The sequence below is a fragment of the Rattus norvegicus genome, chromosome 11 (assembly GCF_021556685.1).
Source record: "Rattus norvegicus strain SHRSP/BbbUtx chromosome 11, alternate assembly SHRSP_T2T, whole genome shotgun sequence".
Taxonomy (NCBI): domain Eukaryota; kingdom Metazoa; phylum Chordata; class Mammalia; order Rodentia; family Muridae; genus Rattus; species Rattus norvegicus.
The window spans coordinates 68,688,207-68,703,931 of record NC_141544.1 but is presented as its reverse complement, the minus strand read 5'-3'; the positions used below and the strand labels follow the sequence as shown (position 1 = coordinate 68,703,931).

Sequence of the window (15,725 nt, the reverse complement as noted above, 5' to 3'; positions counted from 1 at the left end):
TGCTTAAAAAATGTCTGAACAGCCAGAATTTGAAAGCTGCCTGAAAATCGGTTATATTGCTGTTTTCAAAACTGCAATGACGTGTTTTAGAATCGTAATTGCTCAGAGTCAAACTGCAAATCATTTGTGGGTGAAAATCTAGGCATTTGGAACACGCTTTGTAACAATCCATACTCAGGAGGAAAATGGGGTCTCCCGATGAAACCAAAGTAACGAATATAAACATTCGCGTTGCCTATAGGTGCTTGGCTCACTATGCCCCACTCTTAGTGAGTGTTCAATGTTTGTGTGGGTTTAAATTTTCCACAGCAAAATGTTTTTCCAAAAAGATAAATACACTCTGGAGCCAGAGTAAATAAAAATAAAATCTATATACTGATACTGATATAAATTATAGTGTCACAGTATACAAAAATGGAGTGGGTCTCAGCAACTTGAATTAATACTAGCTCATCGTACTAGACCAAATTCTACAAAAGATGATTTTTAAGGTATCCAGGAGGAATTTTAAAGCACATGCATTGGTGACGATTATAAAATATGTAGGCCATCTCTGTTAAAGAGACTTGCAAGATAACGTCAGGTAGAATACCTAAATTTCAACAACATTTGTGTCCACATAAAAACACTTCCATGAGCAGGAAGTGGAGTCAGAGCTAAAAGAGTCTTGAGGTTGCCCTCAGCCTAAGATTCATAGGGCAGCCTAGACTACATAATGGAAATAAAAACAGACAGGGGCTAGGGAGATGGCTCAGTTGCTATGGTAACGTGTTTGCTGTTCAGGTCTCAGCACTGATGTGGAAGCTGGGCACAGTGGCACAGGTCTGAAACCCTGGTGTTAGGGATAGGGATGAAGACAGTGCTTTCCCAGAGCTCACTCTGTAGACAACATTGTTGAACTGATGAGTTACAGCCGGATTCAGTGGAATTGAAAAATAGCAATTTAGGGTAACACTTAATGTTGATCTTTATTCTCCACACACAAGTGACCACACCCACACAAACAAATATTTGCCATAGATACAGAGGACACCACACATATGAAACACACATTAAAAAAACAAAACAAAACATTGCTTTAGACAATTAAAGTATATGAGTATCCATAGAAACTACCAAATCTTTCATATTTTAGTAAGCTTTAGCCTTAAAAAAAGCTAGCATATTTATGGCAAGAAGTGGATTAATATGACCCGTAGATTTTAAAATTCTCTTACTTGAGTTGACAAGATAGGACAAGACAGTTCAGTGGGTAAAGGCATTCACTGACAAGTCTACGGTCTTGATCCTCAGGACCACTTAGGGGAGAAAGAAAGTCAATTCCACATATGCCTTTGGAATTCGTGTGCCCTCCCTCACACAACTCCTCCCCCAGAGGAATAAATAAATATAACAAACAAACGAAATCCTGTTATTGCTTCTCAGAAGCTGGGACAATACTTTGGGTAAGAAGTCACTGGCTGGGGTTGGGGATTTAGCTCAGTGGTAGAGCGCTTGCCTAGGAAGCGCAAGGCCCTGGGTTCGGTCCCCAGCTCCGGAAAAAAAAAAAAAAAAAAAAAAACCAAAAAAAAAAAAAAAAAAAAAAAGAAGTCACTGGCTTCATATTTTGAAGGTTTTTCACTGAAACCCAAACTAGTTTTTCATGCAAGATAAAGCTTTCTAAAATGTGTCCCAGATGAAATCCCGCATCTCCAGATGCCACTCCTTTCTCCTCATGGGTACAGTTCATGCCTGGTAGGTGATTCTACCAAGTCCAGGACAAACCCAGGCAAATCCTCCTCCACTGTGTGATTATCCTGGGGAGGAACGAGAGAGATGGAGAGTCCTGTGGTGTTAACTGGAGAGGGGTCATCTGTGTGCATAAGCTGTGCTCTTTCTCTTGAGTCAGGAAAGGGCGCCAATCTGATTCCTTGCAAGCAAAGCTACATTCAAGAAAGAATATGAACCTAGGATGGCATAGAGAAAAACTCTACTTTGACCCCGAAGCCACTATGGACTTAAAGTGAAAGTCGTATCCATGACAACAAAACTGTGACCTTTCCATCCTGCCTTGCTCATCCCTACCGCCACTGACTGAAAGTACATGCACTTAAGAATATTTCATTTTTCGAAATAACATTCCCCACACTCGAATCCTTGCTATTCACCCACTAGTATGATCTGGCAATGATCAGAGAATAAGTAGGTTCTGGGAGAGGGAATGAATGATAGGCAGAGATGCCTTCTTCCACACTCAGAAAGGTTTTAACACCACTCCACCCCCAGGGCTTGAGAGGTCAAATCTAGAGCCTTAAGTGTGTTCAACAAATGCTTTACCGTCTCTAGCTGCACCACCGCATGTTTACCCATTAACTCCAAAACTGGGATGGGTGGGCTTTTAAAGGGTGTTGTGCACATCTTAAAAGTAAAGATACATTCTGAGCAATACATGGCTAGTTGATGTCACCACTGAGAGCATCTCAGAGCATGCCTTCACACATGAAGCAGGACACCTATCACAAGACATTCCAATGTTACTAATAACACCATCATGCAAGAGGTCAGTTGAATAAAATGTCATTCTGTGGGCCAGTGAGATAGCTCCATGGGTAAAAGTGCTCGCAGTGAATTTGGAAGGAGAGAACAGCTCCAGAGTGACCTCCTTGTTCCCACATGCCTGTCATGACAGGGAGGCAGCCATATGCTTTGACCTCCCCAATTTATTTTTTCCACAAAAGAAAAATCACCGTGAGGCTCAGGATCACACTTCCAAGCACAAAGTTACAATGATAATGCAATTCTGTTATTTCTTTGACAGTTGGTCATGAAGAGAGGTTGTTGTTAGATCTCACAAGTTGCCTTGCATGAAAGCAAAGGGGGGGAGGGTATTCCTTGACCCTTTAAACATCAGGAAACAATTGACTGAGTCGAATTTACTTTTGATCAATGCTGGGTTTTCGAGACCTTTACTTTTACGTGTGTGAGTACATGTGTGGGGAGAGAGGGGAGGGGAGAAGAGGAGGGAAAAGGAGAGGTAGAAGGGGAGAAGAGGAGGGAGAGGAGAAGACAGAGAGGAGAGGGAAAGAGAGAGAGGGAGAGAGGGAAGAATAGAGAATGATTAAGAAATGTGTGTGTGTGTGTGCGCGCGCGTGCGTGCGTGCGTGCGTGCGTGCGTGCGTGCGTGCGTGCGTGCGTGCGTGCGTGCGTGTGTGTGTGTGTGTGTGTGTCTGTGTGTGTGTGTGTGTGTGTGTGCTATGAAGGAGTCCAGAGGAGGGCACCAGAGTCACCCATGGAGCTGGAGTTTGGGCATATGTGAAATAATTGATCTAGGTATTTGGATATGGGCACTCGGTTGTCTGGAAAGCATCAAGTGTTCTTAACTGCTGGGCCATCTCTGAAGGCCATTCTCAATGTCGATGTTTTGGGGTTTTTTTTTTTTCCGGTTTTGTTGTTCTTTGTTTTGTTCTTAAATAACTCTCTCCAGAAGACCTAGTAAAGGAAATGGCTATGTTCAGATGTTATTTTTTATTATAATGGCTAATCCAGTATAAAGAACACTAGACAGCTTGCCAAGGACACCCGTCAGGAGGCTGGTTCTCCTTCGGTGTCCACCAACTAAGAGGGATGACACACGGAGTGAGTCACTTCATCTATCCCCACCTGGTTGAAGCAGTGGTTTGCCAATGTTTGAAGTGCTGAGAGTGAATTAGACGTTCCTGGTGCCCCAAAGAAACTAACCCAGCAGTGCCTGTTACATAATACAGGAAATGGAAATGACCACAGAACATAAGCATGTTTTAGTGATAAGATAACAGCTACCTAATTGGGCAAAGCTTTCACTGACATTGCCCCCCAAGGCATGCCAAGGTCACGATGAACAATCTCCGCCAAACACAGTGAGAAAAGGTCTGGTCGCACTTTTAATGCAGTATTTCATACCCGCTGATTCAGCAGCGTATACAAGAAACATTTCATCTACATTCCTATGTCCTGCAATTTCCTTAATACATCTTCAGTTGCTTTTGAAAGCATACTTCAGCAGTGATGCAAACAGTGCGGCAGCCAGACATCTCTTTCCAGGCCTTGTGGAATACCTCTTGACTGTTCACCCCGGGTCTGATTTGGTCAGAAGAATGCAGGAGTCGGCTTACACCACTTGTACCTGATCCGGAATTCACCAGTGCAGAGGGTCAAGGAACACATCTTAGAGAACTCAGTAACGCCCCCTTCTCATTATTTGATATGCTGATTCCTCAGTCACACTGCCAATCTGGAGAAGTCACCAACATGGAGCGAACAATCATTCTAAGGTGGTAAAACAGCAGCACGCACTGACCTGCTGAGCTGCAGTTTAGAAAACGCTGACCCAGTTTAAGTTAATGATGCTTAATACCAGAGTGTGCGAGCCTTCTCTTCCTCTCGTTTTCCGAAATAAGGAAACATACCTTGTCTAATAAAATCAATCGTGCACATTAAAGAAATGGTTCTTCCATGTATTAAAACTATCTGTATAACTTGGCCTGCTACCTCATGTTATTTATCCGGGTCTTCCCGGCAAGCTTCTGCAGTCTCTGGTGTTCTCACACCTCTATGCGATGACTTTTTTACTCTTGGCTTTCTTTTCCCTGACACTGATAGCCAAAATGCTTTAAAGGTCTTGCCTTTAAAGTAGCTACTACACAAAGCCGCTCTTCGGTGACGTCTAAGAAGCATCCCTAAACCTCATAGGTGCATCCATTTTACAAATTAGCCCCTCGAACTTTCTGTATGAGTCAAACACAAATTCTTGCTTGGTAAGTTTTATGCTGGAGGGTTTTAAAAAACCTGACTCATAGCTTTACTTATTTTTCAAAAGACAAAAGACGCGTTCTTCAAATCCTAGGAAATATTTTCAACCATGACTTTCTTGCTGTATTTACTGAAGTACATTGTGGCAGGACACTGTGGCAGATAGTTATGGTGGCAACAAGAGTGAGCAGGCAGAAGGTGAGAAAGAGAGGGTTGCTACCCCTCCAGGGAAGAGTCTGCAGGGGGCAGATCTCCCCCTGACAGTCAGTCCTTCCAAAGTCATGATCCTAAAGGTTTCCATGTGCTCCCTTCCCTTTGAAAGGCATCTCTTGGCTAGTTGCCAACATCAGACCTTAATCTATGGAGCTCTGATTTCCTCCCAGGAAAGGCACCCCAAAAATCTTTCTTCTAGCAACCAAACCTCCAAGATTTGAGGACCAGGTAGGTCATCCAGGAATCTATAACACCTGCCTAATGTCCAACTCTAGTAAAGTAAACTAGCTGTGCTAACATCTGTAACTAAAACAGCCACACAGACACAATGTTTCTGATACTCAAAAGCTCACCAAGGATAGGCAGTGTGGTTCATGCCTGTGATCTCAGTACTCCAGGACACCAAGGCACAAGTATCACAGAGAGTTTGAGTAGGCTCCAGGGCAGCCTAGGCTACAGAATGAGCCATTTTCCTGAAGCCAAACGCTAGCAAAGGATCAACGATAAGAGATGAAAGAAAAAAAAAAACATTGGGGCAATCCTCTCTAGAAATGGAGCCATTCACTAATATGAAATTAAATTAATGATAACTTTGTGCAGGATGTCATGGAACAGAAGTCAGGAAATGTGTTCTGTTCTGTCACTACCAAGCCATGTGTTAGGCTTGACAGCAGTGGTCTCAGATAGGAGAATTTGGTTTTTGGAGAGTCTCACCATGTGCAGCTCTGACGGATCATAGTACTCGCTATATAACTCCAATGGTTTGAAGGAAAATGGCCCCCTAGATTCATATATTAGACCCCAGTTGATGAACTGTTGAAAGATGTGGCCTTGTGGGAGGAATGGTGTAGCTGGGGTTGGGCTTTGAGATAAAGGCAAGTCTTTGTCTCTTGTCTCTCTGTCTTCTTGTCTGTCTGTGCCTGTGTGAGTCTCTGTGTTTATCTTTCTGTTTGTCTCTCTCTGTGTGTCTGTGTGTATGTATGTGTATGTGTGTGTGTCTGTGTGTATGTATGTATGTGTATGTGTGTGTGTCTGTGTGTATGTATGTATGTGTATGTGTTTGTGTCTGTGTATGTGTGTGTGTCTGTGTGTATGTATGTATGTGTATGTGGCTGTGGCTGTGTATGTGTGTATGCATGTATGTGTGTCTGTGTGTCTGTGTCTGTGTGTCTGTGTGTGTTCTGCCTGTGGATGAGGATTTATAGCTCTCAGATACTGCTGCAGTGCCATGCCCATCAGCTTCCAGACATGATGAAACTGAACTAATCCCCTGAAACTGTAGGTAAGCCCCAAGTGAATGTTTTCATTTATAAGAGCTGTCATAGTTGTGGTGTCTTTTCACAGCAATGGAACACTGACTAAGACATTAGCCAAGCTGGCCTTGAACTCATAGCAATCCTCCTACCTCAGCCTATTTAATCCTGAGATTACAGGTGGGGGACCTACCAAGCTGTTAAGAAGTCCTTAGTTGTTTTGGTTTTTTATTTGAAATGGGTCTGATGCAGCCCATGCTAGTTTTAAGCTTGCTATACCGTCAACTATGACCTTGAACTCCTGGTCCCCCAGTTTATATCACCTGATAAAACTGTAGATAGAGACCACCAATCCTGCCTCTTTTGTGATTCTGTGAACCAAATCTAGGGCATCATCATGCATGTGAGGCAAGTATTTTGCCAACTGAGCTACATCCCAGCCTGGTAAGCTGTCTACGGCTTCTTTTACCCCCAGAGTTATCTTGTCTAACGTGCCCCAGATAGTCATGCTTGAATTGTGTTCACCTTTCAGCCTGACACAATTGAATGTACTCTATATACATCCTCATCGGTTTATTGGTCTCCCCCCCCCCACACCCTTCCTCTGCAGCTGCCAGGGATCTTCCCCCTCCATAACCAGAAGGTTCCTCCCTTTCCCTTCTGTCTGAGGTAACTGTGCCCATTCATGTGCTCTGATCCTAAGGCACAGTGAGAGAGTGAAGGAAGAAGACCTCAGATGCTCTGTTTTGTACCTGCATTCAAAGGCGGCATCTGCTATGTCTGTGGGACCATCTGTTGCTCACTTGGACATGGACAGGATGGAGCAGGCCTCAGAAGTGGTGTCACAGGTCACACACACCCAGACATATGCTCCGCGGTCACCAAGGCTTACTTACATCACTGCCCCCAGCCAGGAGATTATTTTCAAATTGGGGAATGCTATTGCTGAAACTCCCAAGAAGGGTCAAGTCCCGTTTTTTGTTTGTTTGTTTTGTTTTTTAGTCTGTTGTTGTTTGTTTTTAAAGCTGGCTTCCCTAAATATCAATTCTGAAATTCTCTAGTCCCAGGCTATAGCAAGAACTGTGTCTGCCCCTAACTCTTCCAAGGACTTGCCAGTCTTTAACCCCTCAGCTTATCATCTGTGAACCCAGAACTGAATTAGTGATCTCCAAGGCTCCCCTGTGCTCAAACTCTGTTGTAAGCTAAATCAAAAGCATAAAGAAAACCTAACAACTTCCTTCATCCTTATAGGATATTAAGACTCCTAGTACTGAGGACAGATGCAAAGCCTTGTGGGATATGGTCTGTGTGAGCAAAAGGAGTTAAGTAAATTTGTGACAATCTAAATTAAGAACCCCAATTGACTAACATCTGGCTGACCTGGGGGAAATGCTGTAGAACAGGGCTTGAGACAGATAGTCCTCTGTGTGTTCTAGACACTGCACAATCTTTAACAGCATCCCAGATCCCTATTCCATGGATGCTGATGGCACTTTCCTACCCTCAGCTTGATAACCAAAAGACTGTACCAAGATTCCCTTCAGCCTGGAGGCCACCTCTTCTTCCTGAGAACTACTGCCAAAACACATTTCGGGGCTTTGAGACAAAGCACATCACTCAGAAGGTGTTTCTGCTTCAAATGGATGGCATTCCCACATCTAGTAATTAAGCACAGAGTGATTTAGTGACAATTTATAAAGCTCAGGTATTCTTGGAAAATGTACAAAGTTCCTGTCCTTCCCTATCACTTGTGGTAATACTTCTCTGCCAATGGCTGAAATGTAGCATCCTGTAAGGTAAGTTACCATAACCACAAACCCCCAACTGCTTTAAACAACTGTGCAAAACTAATAAAGACTCTGAATCGAATTCTCCATTATGTTCCACTACCCACCATGCTTAGAGCCACCAACACTGAAGAAAGTCGAGCAAAGCAGTTCAGTCAAACTCGATCAAATCAACCTTGGCTTTTCTTCCCTGTCCTGAAGATGCCAGAGAAAGTGGTCAACTTTGGCAAGAGTGGTTGAAGAGATGTGTCACATCTTCGCCTACTTTCTTATCTAGCTTTTCTTGCTTGCCCCATGCAGGGATCCAGCAGATAGATATCCCTGCAGTCCTTTCTCACCCCAAAAGAGGAGCAGCTGCCAGCTGTGGGGGAAGCAGACTGAAGCCTGGAAATCGCCTTCCCTAATGACTGCTCTTAACCAAACATCTCCCTTTGCCATTTGTTGGAGAGCTAGGATTTGCAAACTCCCCTGTTTCAAGGGTAAAAGCTACACTAAGCTAAACAGAAAAAAAAAAAAAAATCTCTCCTGGCTTTTAAAGACCTCTGTCAATGTTTGGAGACTGCAGAATTTCTTAATGACACACAATGTTTAAACTCTACAATGAATTTATCAGGAAAAAAAAATTCAGTTAAAACCTTTTAAACCACTAAGTCCAAGATAGGAAAAGGGAACCCCGGGAAAGACACAACTGTTAGTTTTCAAGGAACCTTAGCTCTTTATTCAAACGAGTATTTACGCGACTTAACCCAATGGCACCGCCTGTTAAAAGAAAAAAAAAAAAGTGGACTATTCTAAAGGTTTATTTACCCCAAATCCAATGAGTCTGTTGCTAGCCTACCAGGAACTAAGAATTCAAGTGCTCCGAGGGCAAAAGTTTAACCCTAAGAAACTGTGAACCATATTTGGAACCGTCCATCTAAATTCGGTCGTTTGAAGCCCAGAGGGGAAAAAAATTTCAAACACACAAGTTAAGCCCAAACTGGAAGCTTAGAACAAGTGTCATAGCTGAACATTTACATCTGTAGTTTGCATGTTCACATACTGGAGGGAAAGGCGGCTGGCAAAACATTTACACTAACGGACTCCACATTTTAAGTCTCTACTGGATTTACCCTCACAGCTTCGAGGCTATGAGACGAGCTGTACATCCTAGAACTCTTGACATACCACAAAAGGAAGACTTCTAGGGAAGAGGGCTGGGCCGGACCAAAGGATTTCCAGTCCTAGCCGGTCCTCATAAAAGGCTGCGGGAATCTTTCCTCTTTGAAGTGGGAAAGGTATAAGAGGAGCCTCTGGAAGGAGGTTGGACTTAGAAAGCTCTTTCAAACAGGAAACCCCAACCCGGGAAGGGACAGCCGGTCAGTCAGCCTTTTAATTTCCTGCCGGTGGCGGGAGTTCGCTAAGTCCTCCCAGTTTCAAGGGCTGCTGGCTAGGGTGAAGTTACTGAGCGCACAGAGCAACGCTTCTACAGGACAGGGAGCTGCTGAAGCAGAGGGTCGAAATGCTACGGGACTCGCAGTTGCTATCACTACAGAGGAAGAGACCATCACGCCATCGATGTGAGATGATAGGGAAACCAGAGCTAAATCACAATCACGGGCTCCTGGAGGGAATCTCGATCCGGAGGCTCACGGTGCGGTCTCATTCTAGAAACAAAGTACAACTAGAGCCTATTTCAGAAAGGTCGTCTCTTGAGTCCTGTACTCCTCAAGATCCAGCTGTGGACCTTCTCATTCCCCGCGATCCAGATCTCTGTCTAAGCAATAATCCAGAGTTTCCGCCAAAGTTCCCTTCGGGACCCTTAATTAAATCTTGCCTTTTCGACCCAATCACCGTGGAAACGTCACCCCTACAGGACCCCTTCCCCACAATCCCTCCACCCCACATCGCTATGCACAATGGACGACAGAGCACTCTAGGACTGTAAGGTTTGGGCGCTGCCGACCCCTGCCCGGGCTTTTGTCCCTTCAGCCTGCAAGGGAAGCAAAAGAAAATCTGCGCTCAGGGCGCCTACTCACCAGCTCATCTTTCTCTGGAACTGCAAGTCTCTCCGCTGCCCTTGGGCCTGCCTCTTGCCCCCGCCCTCCCTCTCTGGGTCCTAGTCCGGTCCCCGCCACCGCCGCCGCCGCAGCGAAGCAGCCAGACGGTGCGGCCGCACACCGCTCATTCCCGGCGCCCCTCCCGGTGGGGGCGGCCACCGCCTCCTCTCCGCCCCCGACCTCCGCAGAGAGACCGGCGGCTACCAACTCAGCTGAGGGGGAGGCTGTGTCCCCAAGGAGCCACCAGGGTGCGCAAAGGCAACGCAGGCCGGCTCCTCCAGGCGCTCTGTAGCCCACTACTCACCTGTGGCAACAGCGCGGCCGAATGCAGATGGCCAAAGAAAGCAGGCACCCTGGTTGCTCTGTGTCACACTCAGCAGCGCCCCTCGGGCCGCGGTAGTGGACTCCTCGAAGCTCCCTCCTAGTCCCAGCCGGAGTTTCAATGCACCGCAACGGATCCTTGGAGTTCCAGCTAGGAAGTCCCTGAGCCTAGGCAGCCTAGGCTTCTAGGCTGCTAAGTTGCTGCTGCTTTTTCCGCAGTTAGAGTGGCCTGGCCACTTGTCACATCACCGGACTCAGCAATGTAGTAGAAACCTTTCTTGTTGCCTTTTTTTTTTTAACAAGGTGGAAATGGGACGGGAAAACTCACGTCCCCGGAGTGTGATTTCCTCCACAATGATGAAGTGTCTGCTGTAAGAAACTCCAGGTGACCGCACCTTCCCCATAGACTGTTGTCCCCAGGGCAGGTTTACCTATGCGTCAGGAAAGCAGCTTTGCCAAGTGGCAATGGAACCGCCCCGGGGTCAGGGCTGGAGTCAGGCAGATTTAAAACTCCGTGATACTGATTGCCTCAGAGTGATGTCTCATAAACGGTTCTGCATTTTCCAACACATTTAACATAACCAGTGGAAACAATATTAACGTGAACTTTTTTCAGCATTGCTTCCCTGGGCAGCTAATCTGTCTAGACACAGGCAAATGTGGCTCTCTGCAAAGTTTTGACCCAGTGGGACTAAGTCAAGACAACCCTGGAGGAACTCGCAACGTGCAACACACAGAAAGCTCAAGGACTGGCAAGCTCTTTAATAACAATACAGCTCCGGCAAATTGTTTTAGCTACAACCAAGGATGTCTTCAAGGCTGTGATAGCATAGCAACAGAGGTAGCAGTGCAGGTACTTTTAAAATTTTAAAAGTCTGACTTTTAAAATTAAATGCCTTTTATTATTTATTCCTGTGTGTGTGTGTGTGTGTGTGTGTGTGTGTGTGTGTGTGTGTGCGTGCGCGCGCAGGCATGTATGTGCACGTGAATCCATGTAAGAAGGGAAGGCAGAAATGGCCATGAGCCATTCAACATGGGTTTTGACAGCCACACTCGGATCCCCTTCAAAAGCAATACAGCTCTAAGCTGCCAAACAACCTCTCCAGCCCCAAAAGTTTGTCTTCCAATTTTTATGAAAGCCATTCCTATAAGGATGCTTTGTGTTTTAGAGCATTCTCCATCCACCACCCTAGTAGGATTTACCCACATTAATAAATTCACATGACTTGCATACGGTCCATTTCCCTCATCTTCATCAACTTAAAATAATTCATCCCATCTCATTGAAAGTAAAGACACTCCCCAACCACTTGCGTTTCCATTCACTTAACCTTTTAACTGTAGCAACACACCTGTCAACAATTGTTACCAAAAACTGTCTCTACTCTCTGCCTTCTCAACTCTCTGCCTTCCCATTTACTCTGGTCAGGAGTTGCTTTTACTGTATTTCCCCTGAGCTTAGATTATGCAACTGAAAGATTGCTTCTTCCCAGGTATGGTGGTACGGTTGACAATAATTCCAGCTCTTGACCAGATGATGCAGCACGAACAAGAGTTGTGTGCAAGCTTGGTCCTCGGAACCAGTTAGGACCAGCCTGAGCTATGTAGTAAAGACTGACTCAAAGCACCCAGGGCTGACTGTGGACATCAATATGGTGGTTCCTCAGAAGACTGGGAATCATTCTACTTCAAGATCCAGCTCTACCACTTTTGAGCATATCTCCAAAGGACCATCCACCCTAGACAAAGTCAGTTGCTCAACGATGCTCATTGTGGCTTTATTCATAATAGCCAGAAACTGGTAACAACGGAGATGTCCCTCAGCCAAAGGATGGATAAAGAAAATGTGGTACATTAATACAATGGAATATTACTCAGTTGATTTTTTTTAACAACACCATAAAATTTGCAGGCAAATAGATGCTACTAAGAAAAACTATCATCTTGAGTGAAAAAACTCAACCCCAGAGGGATAAAGATGGATTCACTTATAGATAAATGGGTACTGGCTGTTATATAATGGATAATCAAACTACAATCCACAGGCCCAAAGAGTGGGTAAAGAGGAGAGTAGCATGGGTATCCCCAGGAAATATAATACATTTGGGGAGTGGCCTTGAGCTTGTGGGGGCAGCAGTCGGGGGATGAGGTCAGAGTACAGAGCTGGCCATGGGGCTCAGCATTAGCAAGTCCGATCACCATTTTCTCAGCACTGGGAGCAGTGACTGTGTCGCACTCCTCAGTCGCAGTTACCAGCTGATTGGTAACTTCTTTTTCTCTCCTTCTTTCTTTTGGCCTAAGCACTGACAATCCAGAGTTCAGACTTTGAACTTATTTCCATTCTACTGCTTCCATTAGTGCTGTTTCTCTAGCCACACAAAGTCCCATCCTGGGTTGACACTCCACAACCTTTGCCCCAGCCCAACTCACTCCTCCTGAATCCCAGACCCCTGGCAGCTGCCCAAATGGATGCCTACTGACATTGTATTTACCATTTCAAACACCTATTCCTTAAAATCTCTCCCTCTGCTGCCAATTACATTACTGAGCTGGGCTTCTCTCTCAGTGCCTCCTGCCTCTCTCACTCAATTCTTGATGCCCTCAATATCTCTTATTATCTCTCACTCTCCTCAACATCTCTGCATTAGACTTCCAGAAGCACTTTTTTTTTTTTTTTTTTTTTTTGCCTCAGGACTTCAGAGCATGCTCCCTCTCTGTCCATGGCTCCCTGTCCTTCCCCACTCCATGCATCTGTATAGCTTGGCCCCTCACGTCCTTGGCTCAAATTTAACCACTTCCTGGAACATTCTGCTAACCGTTTAAGACGAACTCGCCATCCCTAAGTTTTGTTTAGTTTATAATTGTAATCTGTATTCTGTGCTAGTCATCTTCCCATCACTGTAACAAATATCTGAGGTAAACTCATCAAAAGAAAAGGGATTTTGAGCCCACAGGTCTAGGAGGTTTCAGCCAACAGTTGACTGGCTCGGCTGCCTTGGGTCTGTGATAAGGCAGCAGGCAGCCATGTAGAAGACAAGGACTGCTTATGCCCTCCTAGGGAACAAGAGGGTGGAGCTAGGACTGATAGTACTAGTTCTTCGGTGGCCTCTAGCTTCCATTTTTTTATTTGTATGTTTGTTTGTTTTGTTTTTATTTCTGTTTTTTTCAAGAGACAGCTTCTCTGTGTAGCTCTGGCTCTCCTGGAAATTGTTCTCTAGCCCAGGCTGGCCTCAGACTCACAGCAATCTGCCTTCCTCTACCGCCCTAGTGCTAGACTCAGAGGTCCACACTACCATGCCTGGCTCACTTGCTTTCTTTTTGTTTTTGTTTTAGTTTTTTTGTTTTTTAAACATTAGGACATTGTATCACCATCTTGCTGACTGGCCTAGGACTTGCCTTGTAGACCAAGCGGATCTGAACTCAGAGATCCGACTGCCTCTGCCTTCAGATGTATGCCCTAGCATTTTGGGCTTAGGGTTTTGCTTTAATCTTAAAATTTCCATCTCCTCTTAACAGTATGGTAAGATGGTGACCCATCCTCCAGTGAAAAGGCCTTTAGATAATACTCCAGATATTTTGATATAAAGTGTAGAAATCACAAAGTGCACTCCTAAATTATATTAGCATCTGCATAGCCTCACTAGAATGGGAGTTCTAGACAGACAGCTGTTTATCTCCCCCTCCATGCCATATCCCTAAAACACCTAGAATGTTGCCTGACACGAGTTCACATGTATGGATGAATGATGGCGTTGACCTAGTGCTTACAGATTTTTTTCTAACTGAAACATGGTAACCAATATACTTAACCTAGATAATTATTCTCTAAGGAATATGTCTGCTACCACAATATACATAAGTAGGCAATATTTAAGTTACTGATATTCATGCCCAACTAAAACATCACAGATACTTATTAAAAATGGCATTTACTGTGTGGATCATTCTTCTAAATGCGTTACGGTATTCAGAAGTTTAATTGTGCTACAGTGCTAGAATTGCAAGGGAGAAAAGGCGGCACAAAGATATCAAATTCGCTTTTCAGTTAGTACAGTCTCGAGTGCAGTCAGGAGGGGTGTAGAGTGCTCACACCCTAGATGCCACTGTACCCCACCTCTTCTCCAGTATGAATACTATCAGAGGAATGTCTGCAGAGTGACTAATTCCTAATCAGTAGACAAAATCTAATGTCCACTGTCCTGCTGTCTCTGATGATAGCTACATTCCTCAAAGGCCAGGGGGTCACTTGATTCACATTTATGTGAATCACACGCTGGGGCTGGGGAGATAGGGAAAGAAGCCACCAGAAAGTACTCACTTAATGTGATTTTTAAAGTTATGAAATACAGCAGAGCTTCTCTTGATGAGTCAATGTGAATTTCCCTCCATTCTGTAAATATCAGGACAGCTTGAAGCCAGAAAGGATCCACACCAAGGTTCAAGCAAACTGAATGTTAAAATCAGATCTTTAAGGTCTTAACACAGGGTGGATGGAGGGTCTCACTCAACAAATAAGTCCCACTAGCAGTAGTACCAAATCTATATATAGTTATGATGGTTTATAAACAGAGACTAAATGATAGAAAGACCTAAGCTCTTCCCTTTTACTTTTTATTTCCTGGGTCCTATTTATTTCAATTTACTTATTTATTTTAAACAACTCAGGCTGACTGTGTAACTGCGACAGGTCTTGAACTTCTGACCGTCTATCTTCTGCATGCTGGGATGGGAGTTGCCATTCTGCTTACTTTATGAGGTGCTGGGGAATGAACCCAGGGCCTTGTGCAGGCCAGGCAAGCACTTACTTCATCAATGGAGCCACCTCCCTAACCCAATTCTGGGTTCTTTTAAGTAAAACTCCCTCTTTAATCATGAATCGGAGCTGTACCTCCTAGTCTCTGCCATTCCTAGTCATCTATTTAGGGTCTTGTGCTGCAAATGGCACAGTAACATGCCTTCCTTTGTGCTTTATCTCTCTGGCATAGAACTGATTTTAATAAAACTTTCTCTTATTTGACTGTGTTTTTCAACTTCTTAAGGGAAGAAAAGAAAGGTTTTATTATACATATGCATGTTCACGTACACACACACACACACACACACACACACACACACACACACACACACACACCAGCTAAAATAATTCTGACAATAAAAGAACAGCTGGAGGTATCATTCTGATTTTAAGCTATTCACAAAACTATAGCAATAAAGAGTGCATGGTATTGGTATAAATACAGACATTGATTAACGAAAGAGAATTGAAGACCTGGACATAAGTCCTCACACTCATGGACACCTGATTTTTGATAAAGAAACCAGAAAGAAAAAATACATTACAGAAG

General features: G+C 44.4%; 1 protein-coding gene and 1 long non-coding RNA gene across 29 annotated transcripts in view; one reads left to right on the top strand and one right to left on the bottom strand.

The window, feature by feature from the left end:
- Positions 1-15,725, bottom strand: part of Phldb2 (pleckstrin homology-like domain, family B, member 2) — a 219,834-nt gene that overhangs the window by 86,477 nt on the left and 117,632 nt on the right. For 7 of the 28 annotated variants that reach the window (XM_087576898.1, XM_087576900.1, XM_087576917.1 and 4 more), the window contains exon 1: positions 10,039-10,189. The gene's annotated coding sequence lies outside the window, so the exon portion shown is untranslated. 28 annotated transcript variants of the gene reach the window in all.
- On the top strand, positions 9,286-15,397 carry LOC102552450 (uncharacterized). Its single transcript, XR_015633080.1, has 2 exons — positions 9,286-11,233; positions 11,874-15,397. It is a non-coding gene; the product is annotated as an uncharacterized LOC102552450 (long non-coding RNA).